A 22,753-nucleotide genomic window follows, 5' to 3' on the forward strand; every position below is an offset into this window, starting at 1 on the left:
CGATAGGAGAGGAGAGTGGACCATAGGAGAAGGGAAAGAGGAGGGGATCTATGGGAAAGTGAAAGGCAGGTGAGAAGAGGTAAAGGGCCAGAGTGGTGAACAGAATAGAACCATAGAACCATAGAAACTACAGCACAGAAACAGGCCCTTTGGCCCTTCTTGGCTATGAATAAGAGGGGAAGGGGTGGGATTTTTCTTTAACTGGAAAGAGAAATTGATATTCATGCCATCAGGTTGAAGGCAGGTGGAATATAAGGTGTTGCTCGTCTATCCTGAGGGTGGCCACATTCTGGCACAAGAGGCCATGGACTGACACGTCAGAGCAGGAACAGGAATGGGATTTGAAATGTTTGGCCACCAGGAAGTTCCCACATCATCAGACTTTCTCTGTTTATACTTCCTTTTTACAGCAACGTGTTCATACGTGACATGGTGGTGTAATGACGTATGTCATTCATGTACTTCCTATATAATAAATTATGTAAACAAAGAATGTGTAATCAAATAAAATAATATTAACAATATTATTCAAATATTACAGAAATATTAAATGCTACAGAAATGTTGGATACTTTCATCAGACCAGACAACTTCTGTGGAAAGAAAAACAGAGTTAATTTTTCTGATCTATGCCTCTTTGGCGGAACTGCGTATGAGAAATAGAAAAGGTTATCTGAAGCTGTGGAGAATGCGATGAAAAATTGAATAGGCCAAAGAGAATGTTTGAGATATGTTAAGGCCAAACCAAGCCTTGATGATGGTAACACTTGATTCCTCTGGTGTTTCAAATATTTATCAGTCTTAGTACCGAGCATCTATGCTGCAAGAATTCCAGAGATTTAGAACCATCAGCACAAAATAAATCCTCACTGTTATGTATGTGTGAATTCTATTACCAAAGGGACTATAAAGAACATGGAGAATTTCTAAAGCAGTTTCTTTATTCTATATTTTATCTGTCCACCACATTTTGCATATAATATCTCCCCCTTCTCTTTTCTCTTTTTCCATTCCCTATTCTGTATCCCATCTCAAAGAGGACCACAACCTTATCATGGAGTTTAGAGTCTTTGCATGCCTCAATGATCTGGAGAGCCATGTTAACTGGAGTCAGGGCCTTGTGTTTTGACTCTTAGCGGGTCAAAGAGATTAAAAGGCAGAGGCCAGATCAAGAGTAGTCCACCAGTCCTCTGGGTTCAGCTAACAAAAATAATGGTCAAAAAATATTGTTACAAAAACAGTAATGACAAAAGCCGTGGATGAACCAGGAGGTACGTCATCTGCTGAGGGTTAGATCTGTGGCATTCAAGTCTGGTGACCCAGGCCTGTACCAGAAAACCAGGTATGATTTGTGGAGGGCTATTTCAAGGGTGAAGAGACAATTTCGAGCGAGGTTGGAGGCGACATTGGAAAAATAGCAACTCTGGCAGGCTTTGCAAGACATTACTTCCTACAAAATGAAACCCAATAGCGTGAATGGCAGCAATGCTTCACTACCAGATGAGCTCAACACCTTTTATGCCTGCTTTGAGAGGAAGAAAGTAACTACAGTTGTGAAGATCCCTGCTGCACCTGATGACCCTGTGATCTCTGTCTCTGTTAGGCTGTCTGTAAAGAGAGTGAACTCTCACAATGTTAAAGGTCCAGATGGAGTACCTGGTAAGGCTCTGAAAACCTGTGCCAACCAACTAGCGGGAGTATTCAAGGACATTGTCAACCTCTCACTGCTACAGGTGGAAGTTCCCACTTGCTTCAAAAAGGCAAGAATTATACCAGTGCCTAAGGAGAATAATGTGAGCTACTTTAATGACTATCACCTGGTAGCACTCACATCTACAGTGAAGAAATGCTTTGAGAGGTCGGTCCTGACTAGAATGAACTCCTGCCTCAGCAGGACCTGAATCCATTGCAGTTTGCCTATTGCCACAATGGGTCAAAGGCATATACAATCTCAATGGCTCTCCACACAGCTTTAGACCACCTGGACAACACAAACAGGATGCTGTTCATCGACTATAGCTCAGCATTTAATACCATCATTCCCACAATCCTGATTGAGAAGTTGCAGAACCTGGATCTCTGAACCTCCCTCTGCAATTGGATCCTCGACTTCCTAACCGGAAGGCCACAATCTGTGTGGATTGGTGACAACATATCCTCTTCGCTGATGATCACACTGAACGCACCTCAGACGTGTGTGCTTATCCCACTGCTCTACTCTCTATATGCACATGACTGTGTGGCTAGGCATAGCTTAAATTCCATTTATAAATTTGCTGACAACACAACCATTGTTGGTAGAACCTCAGATGGTGACAAGAAGGCGTACAGGAGTGAGATGTGACAACTAGTGGAGTGGTGTCGCAGCAACAACTTGGCACTCACCATCAGTAAGACAAAAGAGCTGATTGTGGACTGCAGGAAGGGTAAGATGAAGAAACACATACCAATCCTCATAGAGGGATCAGAAGTGGAGAGAGTGAGCAGTTTCAAGTTCCTGGGTGTCTGGATCTCTGAGGTTCTGACCTGGTCCCAACATATCGATGTATTTGTAAAGAAGGCAAGACAGTGGCTATACTTCATTGGGAATTTGAAGAGATTTGGCATGTCAACAAATACACTCAGAAACTTAGAACCATAGAACCATGGAACAAATAGATGTACTGTGGAGAGCAGTCTGAAAGGCTGCATCACTGTCTGGTATGGGGAGGGGGGCTACTGCACAGGACCGAAAGAAGCTGCAGAGCATTGTAAATCTAGTCAGCTCCATCTTGGGTACTTGCCTACAAAGTACCCAGGACATCTTTAGGGAGTAGAGTCTCAGAAAGGCAGCGTCCATTATTAAGGACCTCCAGCACCCAGGGCATGCCCTTTTTTCACTATTACCATTAGGTAGGAGATACAGAAGCCTGAAGGCACACATTCGGCAATTCAGGAACAGCTTCTTCCCCTCTGCTATCCGATTCCTAAATGGACATTGAACCCTTGGACACGACCTCACTTCTTTAATATACAGTATTTCTGTTTATTTGCGTGTTTTAATCTATTCAATATACGTATAATGTAATTGATTTACTTATTTATTTATCATTATGTTTTTTCTCTTCTTTATTATGTATTGCATTGAACTGTTGCAGCTAAGTTAACAGGTTTCACATCACATGCCGGTGCTAATAAACCTGATTCTGAGTCTGATGAAGAATCCATCTATATCTGTGTGAGACTGAGGACAGACAGAGATGAAGGACCGTAAGCTCCAGTAGCATAAGGGGTAGATGAAAATATTTTGTTTACTCTGTCACTCCTTTTCTCTCCTTACCTGCATGTCCCCACCCTCTGGTTCCCCTACTCCTTCCCTTTCTTCCATGGTCCTCTCTCCTCTCCTATTAGATTCCTCCTTCTTCAGACATTTACCTCTTCCACCTATCCCCTCCCAGCTTCTTACTTCAAATCCTTCTTCCACCTGTGCACCTCCCCCCTCACCTGGTCTCACCAATCACCTGCCAGCTTGTATTTCTCCTCCTCTCACCTCCTTCGTTTTCTGACATGTGTCTCCTCCTTTTACAGCCCTGGTGAAGGGTCTCAGCCCAAATCGTTAACTGTTTATTATAATATTTACAAATTTAAACTTTCTACATGTCCCTTCGTGTCTTTGATCTCCTCAAAAGAGCCTGATACAGTGTTGTAACACCGAACAGGGTATCACAACAAAGGCAAAACAAACCCCTTTCCTCCCTCTCATCCACCCACCCAATCACATACCTAGACAGTCCTTCAACCCTTGGACATGCTGCCTCTGGACCTCTAGCCTCTATTGGACTCACGCAGTTGCAGATATTGGGACCTTCACCTCCCCAGTTGATTAGTTGACTCTTTGACCCAAGACTTCGGCCATCGAGAATCAACTTCCAAGTTTCAGGTCAAATTTTGGACTTAGAGAAATAGAGGGTTATGCGGTAGGGAAATTCTAGGCAGTTTTTAGAGTAGGTGACATAGTCGGCAAACATTGTGGGCCGAAGGGCCAGTAATGTGCGATAGATTTTCTATGTTATATGTTCAATCTTTGGTATCAACTCCAGGCCCGCTGATAATATGACCCCACATTCCCAGCCTCGTTAATGTACTGCTGTAAAGTTCATCCTTGAAAACATCCAACTAACATTTGGTGCATTGTGAGCAGATTGGGACCTCTTATCTAAGAACAGCTGTGCTGCCATTGCAGAGTTTCATGAGAATGATCTCAGGGAAGAAAGGGTTAATGTATGAGGACATTTGATGGCTCCTGGCCTGCACTCTCTGGAGTTTTAGAGAATATTGGAGGGGGATCTGATTGAAATCTATTGAATATTGGAAATAACACACACAAAATGCTGGAGAAACTCAGCAGGCCAGGCAGAATATATGGAAAAAGTGCAGTCAATGTTTTGGACAGAGACTCTTCCACAGGACTGGTGAAAAAAAAGATGAGTAGATTTAATAGGTGGGGGAGGGGAGAGAGAAGCACAAAGTGATAGGTGAAACTGGGAGGGAGAGGGATGAAGTAAATAGCTGGGGTTAATTCGTGATGGAGAAGGGGATGGAAGGCCATGAAACAAAGAAAAGAGGGGAGGAGCACCAGAGGGAGGCAATGGGCAGGGAAGGAGATAAGGTGAGAGATGGAAAAGGGGATGGGGATTGGTGAAGGAGAGGGCAGAAGGGAGCCATCACTGGAAGTTCAAGAAATCGCTGCTGATGCCATCAGGTGGGAGGTTACCCAGACGGAATATAAAGTGTTGTTCCTCCAACCTGAAAGTGACCTCATCACCACAGTGAAGGAGGCCATGGATGGACATCGTGGAATGGGAATGGGAAGTGAAATTAAAATGAGTGGCCACTGGGAGATCACGCTTTTTCTGGCAGATAGAGCGTAGGTGTTAAGCGAAACGGTCTCCCAATCTACGTCCGGTCTCATTGGTATGCAGGAGCACCGTACACGGTATATGACACCAACAGACTCACAGGTGAAGTGTCGCCTCGCCTACAGGACTGTTTGGGGCCCTGAATGGAAGTGAAGGAGGAGGTGTAGCACTTTTTCTCTTACAAAGATAAGTGCCAAGAGGGAGGTCAGTGGGAAGTGACAATCTGACATGTCAGAATGGGAATATTGGAAGGCCAAGTTAGAGTGGACGTAGAGAGGATGTTTCCTTTGGTGCGGGAGTCTCGGACCAGAGGGCACAGCCTCAGAATAGAGGGACATTCAAATAAAGCAGAGATGAGGAGGAATTTCTTTAGCCAGAGGGGAGTGAATCTGTGGAATTCCTTGCCACAGATGGCTGTGGAGGGCAAGTCATTGGATATATTTAAAGCAGAGGTTGATAGGTTTTTGAATAGTAAGAATGTCAAAAGTAAAGGGAAGGAGGAAGAAGAATGGAGTTGAGAGGAATAATAGATCAGTCATGATGGAATGACGGAGCAGACCTGATGGGCAGAATGGCCAAATTCTGCTTCTCAGTCTTATGGTCTTATGGTCTTAACACTCCAGTTTCCCATTTCTAATGTAAATATGTTAACTAGTACAGGTCGACCTTCACTAATCCGACTACATGTAATCCGGTTCCTTTGATAATCCGGCATTGATTATATTTAATGTGATCCTTCTGTAATTCGGCATTTTTACCAATCTGGCACTCCTCAGGTCCCAATGGTGCCGGATTAGTGAAGGTCGAACTGTATTAACAGTTACCAACTGTGGGAACATTTTTGTCTCCATTGTGACAAATTGATTGTGGACTTCAGAAAGGCTAAGACGAGGGCACACACACCAGACCTCATCGAGGGATCAGCAGTGGAAAAGCTAAGCCATTTCTAGTTCCTGGGTGTCAGCATCTCTGGATCTATCCTGGGCCTAAAACCTCAATGCAGTTACAAAGAAGGTACAACATGAGCTATATTTCATCTGGACTTTGAGAAGATTTGTTATGTCAACAAAGCACTCGCAAGTTTCTACAGATATACATGGAGAGCATTCTAACCGACTGCATCACCATCTGTTGTGAGGAGGGTGTCCACTGCACAAGATCTAAACAAGCTGGGGAAAGTTGTTCACTCAGTCAGCTCCATCGTGGTCACTCGTCTCCCCAGAATGCAGGACATCTTCAAGGAGCGATGCCTCAGAAAGATGGCAGCCATCATTTAGGATCCCCAGGACATGCCCTCTTCTCATTTTACCATCAGGATGGACATACAGGAGCCTGAAAGCACACACTCCACAATTCAGGAACAGCTTCTTCTTTTTTGCCATCACATTTTTGAATGGACATTGAAATCTACCTTGAACACTACCTCAATACTTTTTGTCTTTTTCTTGCACTACCTATCTAATTTCATTTCATTTTAATATCTTTTTTATTAATTATTATTGAAAATCAACAACAAAGAAAAATACATCAAGATATTCAAGACAACATATCCATATGCAGAATAAGAGTTAAACTATCAACCAAACTAAACAGTACATCAATAATAATAAAAAAAACAAAATGTTAAAGCTATATATTTTTGGAAAAAAGGAAGAAGGAAAAAAGAACCCCTACTAACTAAAACAAAATAAAAACCCTAATAACAAAAAAAAACGGGGAAAAAACCCATTTGGAGCACAATCCTGGAGCTATACACCATACAAGCTTCCACAAAAAAAGACATCAATCCGCCAACCAAATCCATTTACAAAAGAATCAGAAAAAGACCATCTTAATTAACTCAAATCAAATGATAATAACAGGCAAAAGAACCCCACCTTTTCTCAAAGTCAAATCTAGGATCAAAAGTTTGACTTCTAATTTTTTCCAAACTAATTTAACTTGTCAAATTACTTATCTAATTTAACTTGTTAAATTACTTATCTAATATAACTTGTTAAATATATATATATACACTTACTGTGATTTACCATTCATTAATATTATGCAATACAACAAATTTCACAACATATGCCGATGATGTTAAACCTGATTCTGATTCTGATGTAATGTTAGCAGACAAACAGTCTGCTAACAGTTCACCCAAGGAACTGCAGACTCTGTAACCTTGAGCAATAAAGTGTCTGCTGGAGGGCTCAGTGGCTCAGTATCAGTGAAAGTGTAAGGATGGCTGGCATTTCCAATTGAGACCCTGTGTAGGAGCTCCAAACTGAAAGATCAACCATCTCTCTGCCTTCACAGGCACTGCCCGCTCTACTGCTTTCTGCCAATTTTTTTTTTAAATTCCATTATGTTCTTCAAAATGCCTCTCTCCTTGATTTGAGTCTTCGGTTGTTTTGAACATTTCACTTACAAACTTTCATCAATACTTGGCTGAAGTAAGCTCTATCATGTTTTATGTCTTTGACTCAGCATTGTCTAATCTTTCCTGAAGTTTAGTAAAAACTTTGTCAAATGTCTCATTGCTCAACTTGAGTACTGACACGAAACTTATTTCTTCAGTCCTTTTTGTGATGATTTTCAATAAAGATGAAACTTATTAAAGATTTAAAGATTAGCTTTAATTGTCACATGTATGTCGAAACGTACAGTGAAATGTGTTGTTTGCATTACCAATCAACATAATCCAAGTCACATATGCTGGGGCGGGGAGGGCAGTCCACAAATGCTGCCATGTTCTGGTGCCAATGTAGCATGCCCACAATTCCCTAACATTAACTCACATATTTTTGGAATGTGGAAGGGAACTGGAGCACCCAAAGGAAGCCCAGATGCTCATGGGGCCAAAATTCAAACTATTTACAGACAGTGATGGGAACTGAACTTCGATCTTGGCACTGACACTGTAAAGCATTACACCAAAGTGCCACCCTATCATCATGGCCATTAGTGGCCATACCACAAACATGTTGGAAAAGTTTCATGTGCAGAACATACTTTTATTTTATTGGCCTTTTCTGCAGGATGCCTCTGCGAACTTGCCTCTGTAATATTGGCAAACAACTTTTAATGGCTTTGTCTATCCAAGCCCATTAAGAAAACTTTTGACAATTGTTTGTGTGTTCACGATACCAGAGTGCTTAAAGTAATGCTTTTAAAAAGCCAGAGTTCACAAAAGTTATGACAGCTCTTTAAATCAAACACAACAATATTCCATTGAGCTCATCATCTCCTGCAGGCACAAGACATTCTGCAGATACTGGAAATCATGGCAACGCACACAAAATGCAGGAGGAACTCAATAGGTCAGGCAACATCCATGGAGGGAAATAAACAATCCATATCTTGGACCAAGACTTTCGTCAGGACTGGAAAGAAAGCAGGCAGAAGCTGGAATAAAAAAGGTAGGGAGAGGGGGAAGAGTACAAGCTGGCAGGTAATAGGCGAGTCCAGATGAGGAGGGATGTTGGTGGGTAGGGATTATTAGATGAAAGGGAATAATGTTAGAGGCTGAGAGGTGATAGGTGGAAAAAGTAATGGGCTGAAGAAGAAGAAATGTGGTAAGAGTGGACAGTAGACAATTAGAGGAAGAAAGCGGGGAATCAGTGGGAGGTGATGGGCAAGTCATGAGGTTGGAGGCCTGATCTGCAAAGTTCATCCAGCATTTTGTATGTACTTCATGTCCTCATTTGGACATGTCATTCAGTGCAGTATTTCAAAGATTCCTCATACGCCCATGTGTGAACAATATTTTCTTAAATTAGACATTGAGTTATAGAGTTATGCAAGAAGAAAACAAACCCTTCGACCCAACTTGTCCAGACCAACTAAGATGGCAATCTAGCCAAGTTATATTTACCCACTTTTGGCCATATCCCTCTAAACTCTTCTGATCTATGTACTTATCCAAATGTATTTTACAAACGTGAATGTTATCTTTATACCTGGCTCAGCTGCTTCTTCTGGCAGCTCATTCCACATATTAACCATCCTCACGATGAAAACGTTGGTTCTATGAAATCTCTCTCTTCTCATCTTAAACCTATACCCTGTACTTCTTGATTCCCCAACACTGGGAAAAATGATGGTGCACAGTAAAACCTCTCTCTGTCCTTCATGATTTTGTACCTCTATAACATCACTCCTCATTCAATAAAGTCTGAACTTGCTCAACCTCTCTCCTCAAATACTGTGCAGTGGTCACTTCTACGAATGCTGTCATGTACAGATGCTTCTGCTGCAAGCCCATTGGTGAGAATGAGGTCAAGTGTGTTTTTCCCTCTTGTTGTTTCCCTCACCACCTGCTGTAGTCCCAGTCTAGTAGTTATGTCCAGTAGGACCTGACCAGCTCAGTCTATGGTGCTACTACCGAGCCCCTCTTGGTAATGGACATTGAAGTCCCCCACCTAGAGTACATTCTGTGCTCTTGTCACCCTCAATGTCTTCTCCAAGTGCTGTTCAACACAGAGAACTACTGATTCATCAGCTGAGGGAGGAGGTTTCCTTGCCCATGTTTAGCCTGGTGCCATGAGACTTCATGGGGTCCAGAGTCGATGTTGAGAGTTGCCAGAGCAACTCCCTCTTTACTGTACGCCATTGTCCCACCATCCCTGCTAGGTCTGTCCTGCCAGTGAGCGAGTACATACCCAGGAAAGGTGAAGGTGGAGGTTGTACTGGATTCTAAGAGGGGGAGTGCCTACAAGATAACTTTTTAGAGCAGCTCATGGTTGAGCCCACTAGAGGATCAACTGGTCCAGATTGGGTGTTGTGCAATGAACCGCAATTGAGTGGAGAGCTTAATGTAAAAGAACCTTAAGGGGTATGTGATCATAATATGATCAAATTCACCCTGCATTTAGGGAACAAGAATCTTAAGTCAAATGTATCAGTGTTACAGAGGAGGAAAGGAAATTACAGAAGCTTGAAAGTAGAGTGGGCCAGAATTGATTGGAAAAGGACACTGGCAGGGGTGATGGCAGAGAAGAAATGGCTGAGGTTTCTGGAAGCAATTCAGAAGGAACAGGATACATACATCCCAATGAGGAAGAAATATTCTAAAGGAAAGATGACACAGTCATGGCTAACAAAAGAAGACAAATTCAACATATAACCCAAAGAAGAGGCACATAGTAAAGCAAAAATTAGTGGAAAGTGGAAAGTTAGAGGATTGGGAAGCTTATAAACACAAATTGAAGGCAACTAAAAAAAGTCATTAAGAAGGTGAAGATGAAATATGAAAGTAAGCGAGCTAATATTTTGCTTTCTTTATCATGGACTCAACCTGTGAATTAACCTTCTGGGAGCCTTGCATGAGGACTCCAAAGTTCCTTTGTACCCCAAATTTTGGAATTTTTCCCCATTTAGGTAATAGTCTGTACTATCGTTCCTTTTACCAAAATGCATCATCATACGTTTCTCAACACTGTATTCCATCTGCCACCTTTTCCCATTCTTTCAATTCTTCTAAATTCTGCTTCAATCCCATTGCTTCCTCAGTACTACCTACCCCTCCACCTATCTTTGTATCATCTGCAAACTTTGCCACAAAGCCATCAATTCCACTATCTAAGTCATTGCAATAAAAAGTAGCAGCCCCAATACTGACCCCTGAGGAACACCACTAGTCAATGGTAGCCAACCAGAAAAGGCCCGCTTTATTCCCACACGCTGCCTCCTGCTGGTCGGCCATTCCTTTATCCATGCCAGTATCTTTCCTGTAACACCATAAGATTTTATCTTGTTTAGCAGCCTCATGTGTGGCACCTTATCAAATGCCTTCTGAAAATCTCAATGACACCCACTGTCTCTCCATTGCCCACCCTGCTTGTTACTTCCTTGAAGAATTCTAAGAGATTTGTCAGTCAAGATTTCCCTTCACAGAAACCATGCTGACTTTGACTTACTTCATCATTAGTCTCCAAGTACCCCAAAGCCTTGTTCTTAATAATAGATTCCAACAGATTCCTAACCACTGAGGTTAGGCTAACTGGCCTACAATTTCCTTTCTTTTGTCTTCCTCCCTTCTTAAAGAGTGCAGTGACATTTGCAATCTTCCAGTCCTCCGGGACTATGCCAGAAAGTTCATGACCAATGTATCCGCTATCTCTTCAGCAACCTCTTTCAGGACTCTGGGATGTAGTCCATCTGGTCCAGGTGACTTTATCCACCTTCAGACCTTTCACTGTTCCATTGTAGTAGCAATGGTACTCATTCTCCGCTCCCTGACATTCACAGACCTCTGGCATAGAGCTAGGGTCTTCTATAGTAAAGACTGAAGCAAAGTACTTATTAAGTTCATCTGCCATTTCTTTCTCCCCCATTATTACCACACCCCCAGCATCACTTTCCAGTGGTCCGATAAAAACTCTCACTTCCCTTTTATTCTTAAACTTTTAGTATCCTGATTTTTATTATCGGCTACTTTGCTCTCTTTTCCCTTGTAACTTTTTTTAGTTGCCTTTTGTTGTATTTTAAAAGCTTCTCAATCACTTAACTTCCTACTCAGTTTTGCTGCCTTATATGCCCTTACCTTGGCTTTTATGCTGTCCCTAACTTCCCTTGTCAGCCATGGTTGCCGCGCCCTGCCATTTGAGAACAACTTCTTCTGTGGAACATATCTATCTTGTGAAGCATTCCCAGAAACTTCAGCCATATCTGTTCTGCCATCATCCCTGCCAGTATCCTCCTGCAATCCACCTGGGCAAGCTCCTCTCTCATGCCTCTGTAATTCCCTTTATTGCATTGCAATACAGATCATGTGACATGGTTCTTCTCAAAATGCAGTATGAATTCATGATCTTTCAAGAATCATTATATCCTGGAATGGTTCGGGAAGACTGGTAAATTGCAAATGTCAATCCACTCTTCGAGAAGGGAGAGAAACAGAAGAAAGGAAACTATAGGCCAGTTAATCTAACTTCAATGGTTGGGAAGATGTTGGAGTCGCTTACTAAGGATGAGGTCTCAGGGTACTTGAAGTCAAATGATAAAACAGGGCAAAGTCAGCATGGTTTCCTCAAGGGAAAATCTTGCCTGTCAAATCTGTGGAATTATTTGAAGAAATAACAAGCAAGATAGGCAAACGAAAATCAGTTGATGTTGTGTTCTAGGATTTCAAAAGTCCTTTGACAAGGTGCCATACATGAGACTGCTTAACAAGCTATGAGCCCATGGTATTACAGGGAAGATTCTAGCATGGATAAACCAGTGTTTGACTGGCTGCTGGTGACTGGTGGTGTTCCACAAGGGTCTGTGTTAGGACTGATCCTTTTTATGTTTTATGCAATGAATTGGGTGATGGAATTGAAGGCATTGCTGCAAAGTTTGCAGACGATATGAAGATAGGTAGAGGGTAATGTAGTTTTGATGAATTAGAGCGGCTACATAGAAACACAGAAAATAGGTGCAGGAGTAGGCCATTCGGCCCTTCGAGCCTGCACTGCCATTCAGTATGATCATGGCTGATCATCCAACTCAGAACCTTGCACCAGCCTTCCCTCCATACCCCCTGATCCCTTTAGCCACAAGGGCCATGTCTTACTCCCTCTTAAATATAGCCAATGAACTGGCCTCAACTGTTTCCTGTGGCAGAGAATTCCACAGATTCACCACTCTCTGTGTGAAGAAGTTTTTCCTAATCTCGGTCCTAAAAGGCTTCCCCTTTATCCTCAAACTGTGACCCCTCGCTCTGGTCTTTTCCAACATCAGGAACAATCTTCCTGCATCTAGCCTGTCTAATCCCTTTAGGATTTTATACATTTCAATCAGATCCCCCCTCAATCTTCTAAATTCCAACGAGTATAAGCCTAGTTCATCCAGTCTTTCATCATATGAAAGTCTTGCCATCACAGGAATCAATCTGGTGAACCTTCTTTGTACTCCCTCTATGGCAAGGATGTCTTTCCTCAGATTAGGTGACCAAAACTGCACACAATACTCCAGGTGTGGTCTCACCAAGGCCTTGTACAACTGCAGTAATACCTCCCTGCTCCTGTACTCGAATCCTCTCGCTATAAATGCCAGCATACCATTCGCCTTTTTCACCGCCTGCTGTACCTGCATGCCCACTTTCAATGACTGGTGTATAATGACACCCAGGTCTCGTTGCACCTCCCCTTTTCCTAGTCGGCCACCATTCAGATAATAATCTGTTTTCCTATTTTTGCCACCAAAGTGGATAACTTCACATTTATCCACATTAAATTGCATCTGCCATTGCCCACTCACCTAACCTATCCAAGTCACCCTGCATCCTCTTAGCATCCTCCTCACAGCTAACACTGCCACCCAGCTTTGTGTCATCCGCAAACTTGGAGATGCTGCATTTAATTCCCTCATCCAAGTCATTAATATATATTGTAAACAACTGGGGTCCCAGCACTGAGCCTTGCAGTACCCCACTAGTCAGTGCCTGCCATTCTGAAAAGGTCCCGTTTATTCCCACTCTTTGCTTCCTGTCTGCCAACCAATTCTCTATCCACATCAATATCATACCCCCAATACCGTCTGCTTTAAGTTTGCACACTAATCTCCTGTGTGGGACCTTGTCAAAAGCCTTTTGAAAATCCAAATATACCACATCCACTGGTTCTCCCCTATCCACTCTACTAGTTACATCCTCAAAAAATTCTATGAGATTCGTCAGATATGATTTTCCTTTCACAAATCCATGCTGACTTTGTCCGATGATTTCACCGCTTTCCAAATGTGCTGTTATCACATGTTTGATAACTGACTCTAGCAGTTTCCCCACCACTGATGTGGCGAAAGATTTGGAGAATGGGCAAAGAAATGGCAGATGGAATACAGTATTGGGAAATGTATGGTCATGAACTTTGGTGGAAGAAATGAAAGGGTAGACTATTTTTTAAATGGAGAAAAAGTACTAAAATCTGAGGTGCAAAAGGGCTTGGGAGTCCTTGGGCAGGAATCCCTAAAGGTTAGTTTGCATGTTCACTCTGTGATGAGCAAGGCAAATGTGATGTTAGTATTCATTTCAAGAGGACTAGAATATAAAAGCACGATGTAATTTATAAAGCACTGGCAAGGTCTCACTTGGAGTAATGTGAGCAGTTTTGGGCCCCTTATTTTTAGAAAGGATGTGTTGAAATCGGAAACAGTTCAAAGGAGATTTACAAAGGTAATTCCGTGATTGGAAGGTCTAACATAAGTCGAGCGTTTGATGGCTCTGATCATGATTCCAGGATTGAATGGCTTGTCATATGAAGAGCGTTTGATGCCCTGGGCCTGTATTCACTAGAATTCATAAAAATGAGGGGTGACCTCACTGAAACCTTTTGAATGGTGAAAAACCTTGAAGTTGTGGATGTGGAGAGGATGTTTCCCATGGTGGGAGAGTCTAAGACCTGAGGACACAGCCTCACAATAGAGTGGCTTCCTTTTAGAATGGAGGTGAGAAGGAGTTTCTTCAACCAGAGAGTGGTGAATCTGTGGAATTCTTTGCCACAGGCAGTTGTGGAGGCCACATCTTTATGTATTTTCAAGTCAGAATTTGATAGATTCTTGATTTGTCAGGGCTTGAAGGGATGAAGGGTGAAGGCAGTAGATTGGGGCTGAGAGGAAAATTGGATCAGCCATGACGTAATGGTGGAGCAGACTTGATGGGCCAAATGACCTAATTCTGCTCCTATACCTTATGGTCTTATGGTCTCTCTGATGCATCCAACTCCCTCTCCTCTCACTTCCCCTTTTCCACCATAATTCCTCTCTTCCTGTCTCTTCCCATTCTCAGTCCACAATAAAGGCCCATATCAGAATCAGGTTTATCATCACTCACATATGTCATAAAGATTGTTTTTTTTTTACAGTCCAAAACATAAAATTACTACAGTACAAGTTTTCAGCACCCTAGCTGTATGTAAGTCTTTTGAACAGTACTGTATTCTGACAGTAGAAATGTGGTGACACTTGCCCAGCTCAATTCTTGCTGATTTGTTTTTGTCGCAAATGACGCATTTTGCTTTGTATTTTGATGCACATATGGCATATGAAGCTGATCTTTAATATTAATCACTAAGAAATACTTTCAAGGGCTATAGTCTATAACCAAAGTAGGAGGTGCACATTCTTTCTCTCACTCTCCTTTTTCTCCCTCTGTCCCTCTGAATATACCTCTTGCCCATCCTCTGGGTCACCCCCCCCCGTCTTTCTCCCTAGGCCTCCTGTCCCATGATCCTCTCGTATCCCCTTTTGCCCATCACCTGTCCAGCTCTCGGCTCTATCCCTCCCCCTCCTGTCTTCTCCTATCATTTTGCATCTCCCCCTCCCCCTCCACCTTTCAAATCCCTTACTCACTCTTCCTTCAGTTAGTCCTGACGAAGGGTCTCGGCCTGAAACGTCGACTGCGCCTCTTCCTATAGATGCTGCCTGGCCTGCTGCGTTCACCAGCAACTTTGATGTATGTTGACAGTTGAAGAAACATTCATTTTCCACTCTAAAGTCCCAATGACTCTTTTTTAATCTGAATGTGGTTTCACTCACTCTAAGTGATTTATGGTTATTTCTTTATGCAACCGTCATCCATTATGTAACTAATTACAACTCCAATATCAGAGCTTGATCAGAGCCTGACAGTGCATTTCAGCATTGTAAAAATTTATCAGCATTTTCACATGCTCTTCTTAGGTTAGTTATTTGTCATTTGTTCTTTGTATCAATTCCACTTCTCATCTATCGTCACTAAATGGTGCAAAGAGGTTGCAAGATCTGGCAAAATTCTGCTATAGTTTTGTACCATGCCCAATAACGATGCAACTTCTGCTGTGCTTTCAGATTTCTTTGCCTTCTAATCTGCTTGTACTTTTCTCTGGACTAGTCACAATCTATGTTTGCTGCCATGATGAGGTCACTTAAGTTTGGAGGAGCAACACCTCATATTCCCCCTGGGTAGCCTCTGACCAAGTGGCACGAACATGGATTTCTCCAACTTCTGATAATTTCTCCTTCTCTGTTTTTCCCTTCCTCATTCCGGCTCCACTCTAAACCCTCCGTTCTGCCTCACCTGCTTATCACCTCACTCTAGTATCCCTCCTCCTTCCCTTTTTTCCATGGTCCACTCTACACTCTGATCAGATTCCTTCTTCTTCAGCCCTCTACTTTTTCACTTCTCACTTCATTAACCCATTCCCCATCCACCTGCCTTCCCTTTGCCTGACTTCACTTATCACCTTTTAGCTTGTACTCCTTTCCTTCACTCCAACTTCTTACTCTGGCTTTTTCTCCATTTCTTCCCAGTTCTGATGAAGGGCCCCGGCCCAAAACATTGGCACTTCATTCCTCTCCGTAGATGCTGCCCAACCTGCTAGAGTTCCTCCAGCATTTTGTGCATCACCCCTACTGGAGCCTAAGTCATCAACAGCAGCTCACCGGAGTCCTCTATCCTGGGCCAGTTGGAGAAGCAACACTTTTCAAGTTGTCCTCAGGTGTAGCCCATCTTCTGGATCCTTTCTCTCCCAAGGATGAGATCTTTGGAACATCTGTTATCATCTCTATAGCTCTGTGCTTTGACAGGATAGAGATTGCTAGCCTCATGACCAATCCTCCTCCTTTCTCAGCTGGGTTTGGGACCATCCATGACAAAGTTATTTTGTGTGTGTTAATCTACATTTAGCTCTGGTATCCTATTTCTTCCATGTTTTGTGTTGCACGAGGAAGGTATCTAACTTGATGTGACAAGGCAAGCACTTCAAAGATACAATAAATCTGCTATCAGCCTCATCTGATTTGTATTTCCTTGTTCCAAATTTCTCCACAGCCTCTTTGTGTTTTGAATTGAAGTGATCACGTAACTTGTGCAGTTCTTAACTAAACAAAGCATCTTTCGCTTTACGCAGAATGAGCTGATTTGATAATGTACTGTACATTTCTGAACTACTTCTGTGAACAAAACTATCTTCCTGAATAGCATTATTTAGTGCAGGCATACTCTCACATAGCCCCCAATTTTCACTTGTCATTTTTTTTTCAGAAAGGAAAACATTTTAAGAACAAATTGGCATGTACGAGCTGAATATATCTATTGAAGCTGCCAATATTTCCAGATTCAGATCCAGCACCCCTTTTGTCCTTCCCACCTGGAATAAAGTGCTCAGTTTTGCGCTCCTTACCCCCAAAGGTATGAACGTGCAATAAAGTTAATACAATAACAGAAATCTCCTGTCCCAATTTGGGAATGTTTGCGTCATGGGGTATGATTCAGCAGACTCGGCTCATCACATCTAGAGATCAGAAAATAAGACAAATTCTAACAGAGCAACACACTTAGAATGGTGGAAGAACTCAGCAGGCCAGGCAGCATCTATGGAAAAGAGTAAACAATCGATGCTTTGGGCCATGACCCTTCATGAGTCCTGATGAAGGGTCTTGGCCCAAAATGTTGACTGTTTACTCTTTTCCATGTGAAACCCCACTGGTTTCCTTTGCTGCGTTAAGTGTAGGGAAGACACAATCCGGTCCCACCAAACCTGTGAGATTGAGATGGCTCTCCCACCCCAAACTCTGCTTTGTGTGGAGGCTGTGCAATTTGCTACCCTATTACCACCCAGTGCCAAGAAACAATAGACAACTCACTGCATACGATTAAAGGAATTTCATGAGTCATGAATCTTAACTAAAGCGTTAGTAAAGAAAAGAAAGGAAAAAAACAAAAAGAACCTATTATCATTAATCAGTCAAAAGTGCACAAGTTGGAGCTGAACTCTCCCAAATGTAATATTCACCAATCCTCAGTCGACTACAGCACCTTGCTCCATTGAATTACGGTCCCCCACCGGGTCAAATCCTACGAATGGTTCTCTCCAGCATCTTTCCTCTTCATCTCCCACCGAACAAAGGAGCCGGCTCACATTCCAAAGAACCCCTTATCTCTAACAATAACCCAAACATGGCTTCTACAGAAAGACCCAGTGAAACCTTTCCCAGGGTGTTACACATGGATGCTGCCTGCACTGTTTTCCAAAAACTCTGCCTAGTCTGCTGCGTTTCTCCAGCATTTTGTGTGTGTTGCTCTGGATTTCCAGCATCTGCAAATTTTATTGTGTTTCAAATTCTGACAAGAGTTTGACAAGCTGGATATGAGGAGGATGATTCTGCTGCTGCCTTGTCCAGAACACATGATCGATCTTAGAATAAAGGCAGTCCAACAAGAACTGAAATGAGGATATATGCCTTCACTCAGAAAATGGTGAATCTTTGGAATTCTCCATCCAGGATGGTAGTGAAAGATGAATCACTCAAAGCAGACATTTGCCAGACTTATGATGATTAAGGTTACATGAAATATGGGATAATATAGAAAATGAGACCGAGGGAGAAGGTAGGCTATCATTTTGATGAATGGTTGAGTTGGTTCTTAGAATAAGATTACTTATTCCTGTTCCATTTCCTTATGTTCTTATTTGATATTCTAAACTGGGAATGACCTCCTTAGAACAGCTCAAAGTTCAAAGTAAGTTATTATAAATGTACGTATGTGTCACCATATACTACCTTGAGATTCATTTTCTTGCAGGCACTTACAGTAGAATTAATGAAAAACTACACATAACCAAAGACTGACAAACAGCCAATGTGCAAAAGAAGATGGACGTTCAAAGTTCAAATAGAGATAATCTATGCCAATAAATAGCCAGCTGATGGTGTAGTAGCATCAGCGCCGGACTTCGGAGCAAAGGCTCCCGAGTTTGAACCCAGCCGGCCCCCTAGGCACGCTTTCCATCCGTGTTGGGTTGAGCGTTGAGCTAGCAACTCGGCCTCGTAAAAAAGAAATTGCCTGCTACAGAAACACCGACAGCAAAAAGTTGATGGCCTATGCTCTCTCGTGAGTTTAAAAGGCAGTTTCCTTTTTTTTATGCCAATAAATAAATAATACTGAAAATGGGTTGTAGAGTCCTGTATAGTGAGTCCATAGGCTGTGAACTCATTTCAGAGTTGGGAGGGGTGAAGTTATCGACACTGGGATGGGAGGCTCATGGGTGGAAGGTAATTACTGTTCCTGAACCTAGTGTTGTGGGACCTCCGGCCTGATGGTGGCAGCACAAAGAGAGCATGGCCTGTATGGTGGGGGTCCTTGATGATGGGTGCTGCCTTCTTGTGCCAGTGCTCCTTGTTGATGTGCTCAGTGGTGGGAAAGGCTTTGCCTGTGATGGCAGGATAAATTGATGGAAGCATTCCAAATTATGAGGAGACTCAATCTTGCAAGCAGGAAAAAGGGGAAAATATAAGTGTTCGCTCTACTTTTTGGGTTACTTTTAACTCTACACATAATCTTTTATCTCCAGTCCTGCGAAAGGTTAACTGTACTCTTTTCCATAGATGCCGCCTGGCCTGCTGAGTTCCTGCAGCATTTTGTGTGTGCTGCTTTGGATTTCCAGCATCTGCAGACTTTCTCTTGCTCGTGATTGGCATTGACTAGATGGGCTGAAGGGCCTATTTCTGTGCTGTACTTCTCTCTGGCTCTATGACTCTAGAAGTTACATAATAATGTAGCCACTGAGTTTATATCGTAACATGCTCTGTATTCAGCCACCTCCACCAGTAAATAAACCACTTAGCCGTACATTTTTTGGCTTTTGATGTGTATATCTGTTTTGCTACATTTTCTGAATGTCCCAAATCCGGCATTTTGCATGTGTTTCTCTGGATTCCCTGCAATGCAGAATCTCCAGACATTTTGTCCCAAATAAGTGGCTTGCCCAATTAGCCAAAGTTTGATGGGAATAGATAACAAGATATAATAAAAGACAAGCTATCATTTAACTGAGTAATAAATTGTGTATTTAAAGGAAATAAAGAATAAGTTACACTCATGGAACCTTGGATCCACCCGATGGGCCAAATCTGACTTTCATAGGTCTCTAGCGGCATTTCGCTAACTGGCTGCTGTATTCTTTTGATTGATCGTAAATGAACAAGCTCCATGCAGACACGTATTGCAGGTAATGGACTGGCTTCATACAATGCTTTTTGACAATTGTATCTTCTAAATCTTCATTGACTGACGCTAGTTAGAAATGGTTCCTCAGCGACTCCTGTCCCAATTAAGTGGCATCATGTTTTTATTCTTTTAGAGTTGTTCCAGATAAGCGGTGCCAAAAAAAGTTGTCCCGAATCCTGTACCTTGTGTGCGTTGCTCTGCAACTGCAAAGTCTCTTGTGCTTGGAAGATGGCGCCTCCCAGGCTGTGGCCTTGCACAGCCCTGTCAGCGACTGATTACAGGCCGGTGCTGCTGACTGAAGCAGCAGAGGAGAAGGACCATTAGTTTCTCGCTGCGGTGGATGTGTGGATGGAGGTTGATGCATTGACGTTTGCTGCTGCTTGTGCGGGGGAGGTGGTGTGGGAGCTTTGCGTTTCTAGCACTCTTTTGTCATTCATTCCTTTGTTGTTCTTCTGTATTTTATGGATGTCTGTATACGGTATACAATCTACTTCAGATTGTATACCGTATACATTCTCTGATAATAAACTGAACCATCTGAGCCATCACCGACATATGTTGAGAAAATTGCTTTTTTGTGGCAGTGGTACAGTACAAGACATTGAAAAATCAATGCACGTTACAAGAAGTAAAGTAATGTAGAAGAGGTATAGCGAGGTACTGTTCATGTGCTCATGGACCGTTCAGAAATCTAACGACAGATGGGAAGAAGATGTTCCTAAAATGCTGAGTGTGTGTCTTCATGTGTGTATCTCCCAACTGATGGTAGTAATGAAACGAGACGTGTCCTAGATGTTTACTCCTTGAGGCGTACCTCTCTCAGTACTGAACTGACTCTGCAGCTGTTTCAGGGACTCTGCAGTTTATGTTCCATCTATTATTTGTTTACTTTTTTTATTGTTCACATGATTTGTTCTTTTTTTTGCACATTGGATGCTTGATGGGCTTTGTCTGTGGGGTCTTTCATGGATTCTGTTGTGCTTCTTTCTTTCTTTACTCCTTGCCTGCAGGAAGATGAATCTCAAGGTTGTGTATGGTTTGAGAATAAACGTGCTTTGCACTTTGATGAGGAACCTTTTAGATTAGATTAGATTATGAGGACATTCAGTTCTCGTTTATTGTCATTTAGAAATGCATGCATTAAAAAATGATACAACAATTCCCAGAATGATATCACAAGAAAACACAGGACAAACCAAGACTAAAACTGACAAAACCACATAATTACGAAATATAGTTACAACAGTGCAAAGCAATACCATAATTTGATAAAGAGCAGACCATGGGCACGGTAAAAAAAAGTCTCAAAGTCTCAATAGACTCATCATCTCACGTAGGTGGCAGAAGTGAGAAACTCTCCCTGCCATGAACCTCCAAGTGCTGCCAACTTGCCGATGCAGCACCATTGGAAGCACCCGACCACAGCGGACTCTGAGTCCGTCCGAAAACTTCGAGCCTCCGACCAGCCTCTCCGAGCGCCATCCACTGCCGAGCGCTTTGACCCCACCCCGGCTGCCGAGCAACAAGCAAAGCCGAGGACTCGGGGCCTTCCCCTCCGGAGATTCTGGACCACACACAGTAGCAGCAGCAGCGAAGCAGGCATTTCAGAAGTTTCACCAGATGTTCCTCCGTGCTCTCACATCCGTCTCCATCAAATCAGGATTGTGCACAGCACCCTACTTGACAAATAACAGACATCACCACCGGAGCGGCCGCTGCGAGCTGCGTCGCGCCGCCATCTTCTCCTCCTCCTCCTCCACCTTAAGGGTGGATTCTACCTTCTTGGGTGCTGTGTTTTGAAGATCTCCTTGGTAGTAGGAAGGGAAGAAAGTGGGTGCAGCACCTCATTGCAAGACCTCTTACCTGCTGCATGAGTAGCCACACTCTTACAGTCATAATCAAAGTGACCACTGCACCTTAACTCACTGTTATTACAGATATAGCATGGGGAAACAGGTCCTTCCGGTCCAACAAGTCCACACCACCCAATTACACTCATGTGCTCAATGAACCAGCTATCACATACGTCTTCAAATGTTGGTGGACACCAGAGAATCCTGAGGAAATCCACATGGTCATGGGGAGAGTGTACAAACATCTCACGGACAGTGATGGGAATTGAACCTTGGAAGCGGGCACTGTAGTAACACTATTCTCACCTCTACACTATGTTTTGCCTTTGGTTTCTTCCAAAGCTTTGCTGGAGACAATTTTGCAGGATGAGTGCACGTGAATGTACCAGGAATTCGATTATTGCTCTGTTTACTAGAGGGGCTGGCTGTTGCATCAGTCAGCCATTTAGAATGAGCAGGCTTTCATCGTTAAGTAGCTGGCTTCCCATGGGTTGAAGGTGTCATTAACTGCTCAAAAAAAAAAATCAATGATTCACAGGAGAGTGCTCACTAATTAGAGGGGTGCCCACTCTAAAAATTGTGTTCTGGTGTGAGCCATGATCCAGCTCTCCCACCTCTGCCCACCTTCCCTGATCATGTTACACCTCAAAGAGGTGTATCCATTTTTGGATGACAAAAATGGAGGGCTATATGGGAGGGACAGGTTAATTTGATCTCAGAGTAAGTTAAAAGGTCAGCACAACATCGTGGGCTGAAGAGTCTGTACTGTACTGTAATTCCCTGTGTTGAGCATATCTACACAGAGCACTGTTGAAGGAGAGCAGCATCCATCATCAAAGAATTCCACCTACTAGGCTATGCTCTCTTCTCGCCACTGCCATCAGGAAGAAGGTACAGGATACTCAGGTTCAGGAACAGTTCAGATTTTGAACCGGGGGGATAACTTCAATTGCCCTATCACTGAACTTTTTCGACTGAACTGGACTCTCTTTCAAGGACTCATCATCTCATGTTCTCAATATTTATTGCTTACTTATTTATTATTATTA

The sequence above is a fragment of the Mobula hypostoma genome, chromosome 1, assembly GCF_963921235.1.
Source record: "Mobula hypostoma chromosome 1, sMobHyp1.1, whole genome shotgun sequence".
Taxonomy (NCBI): Eukaryota; Metazoa; Chordata; class Chondrichthyes; order Myliobatiformes; family Myliobatidae; genus Mobula; species Mobula hypostoma.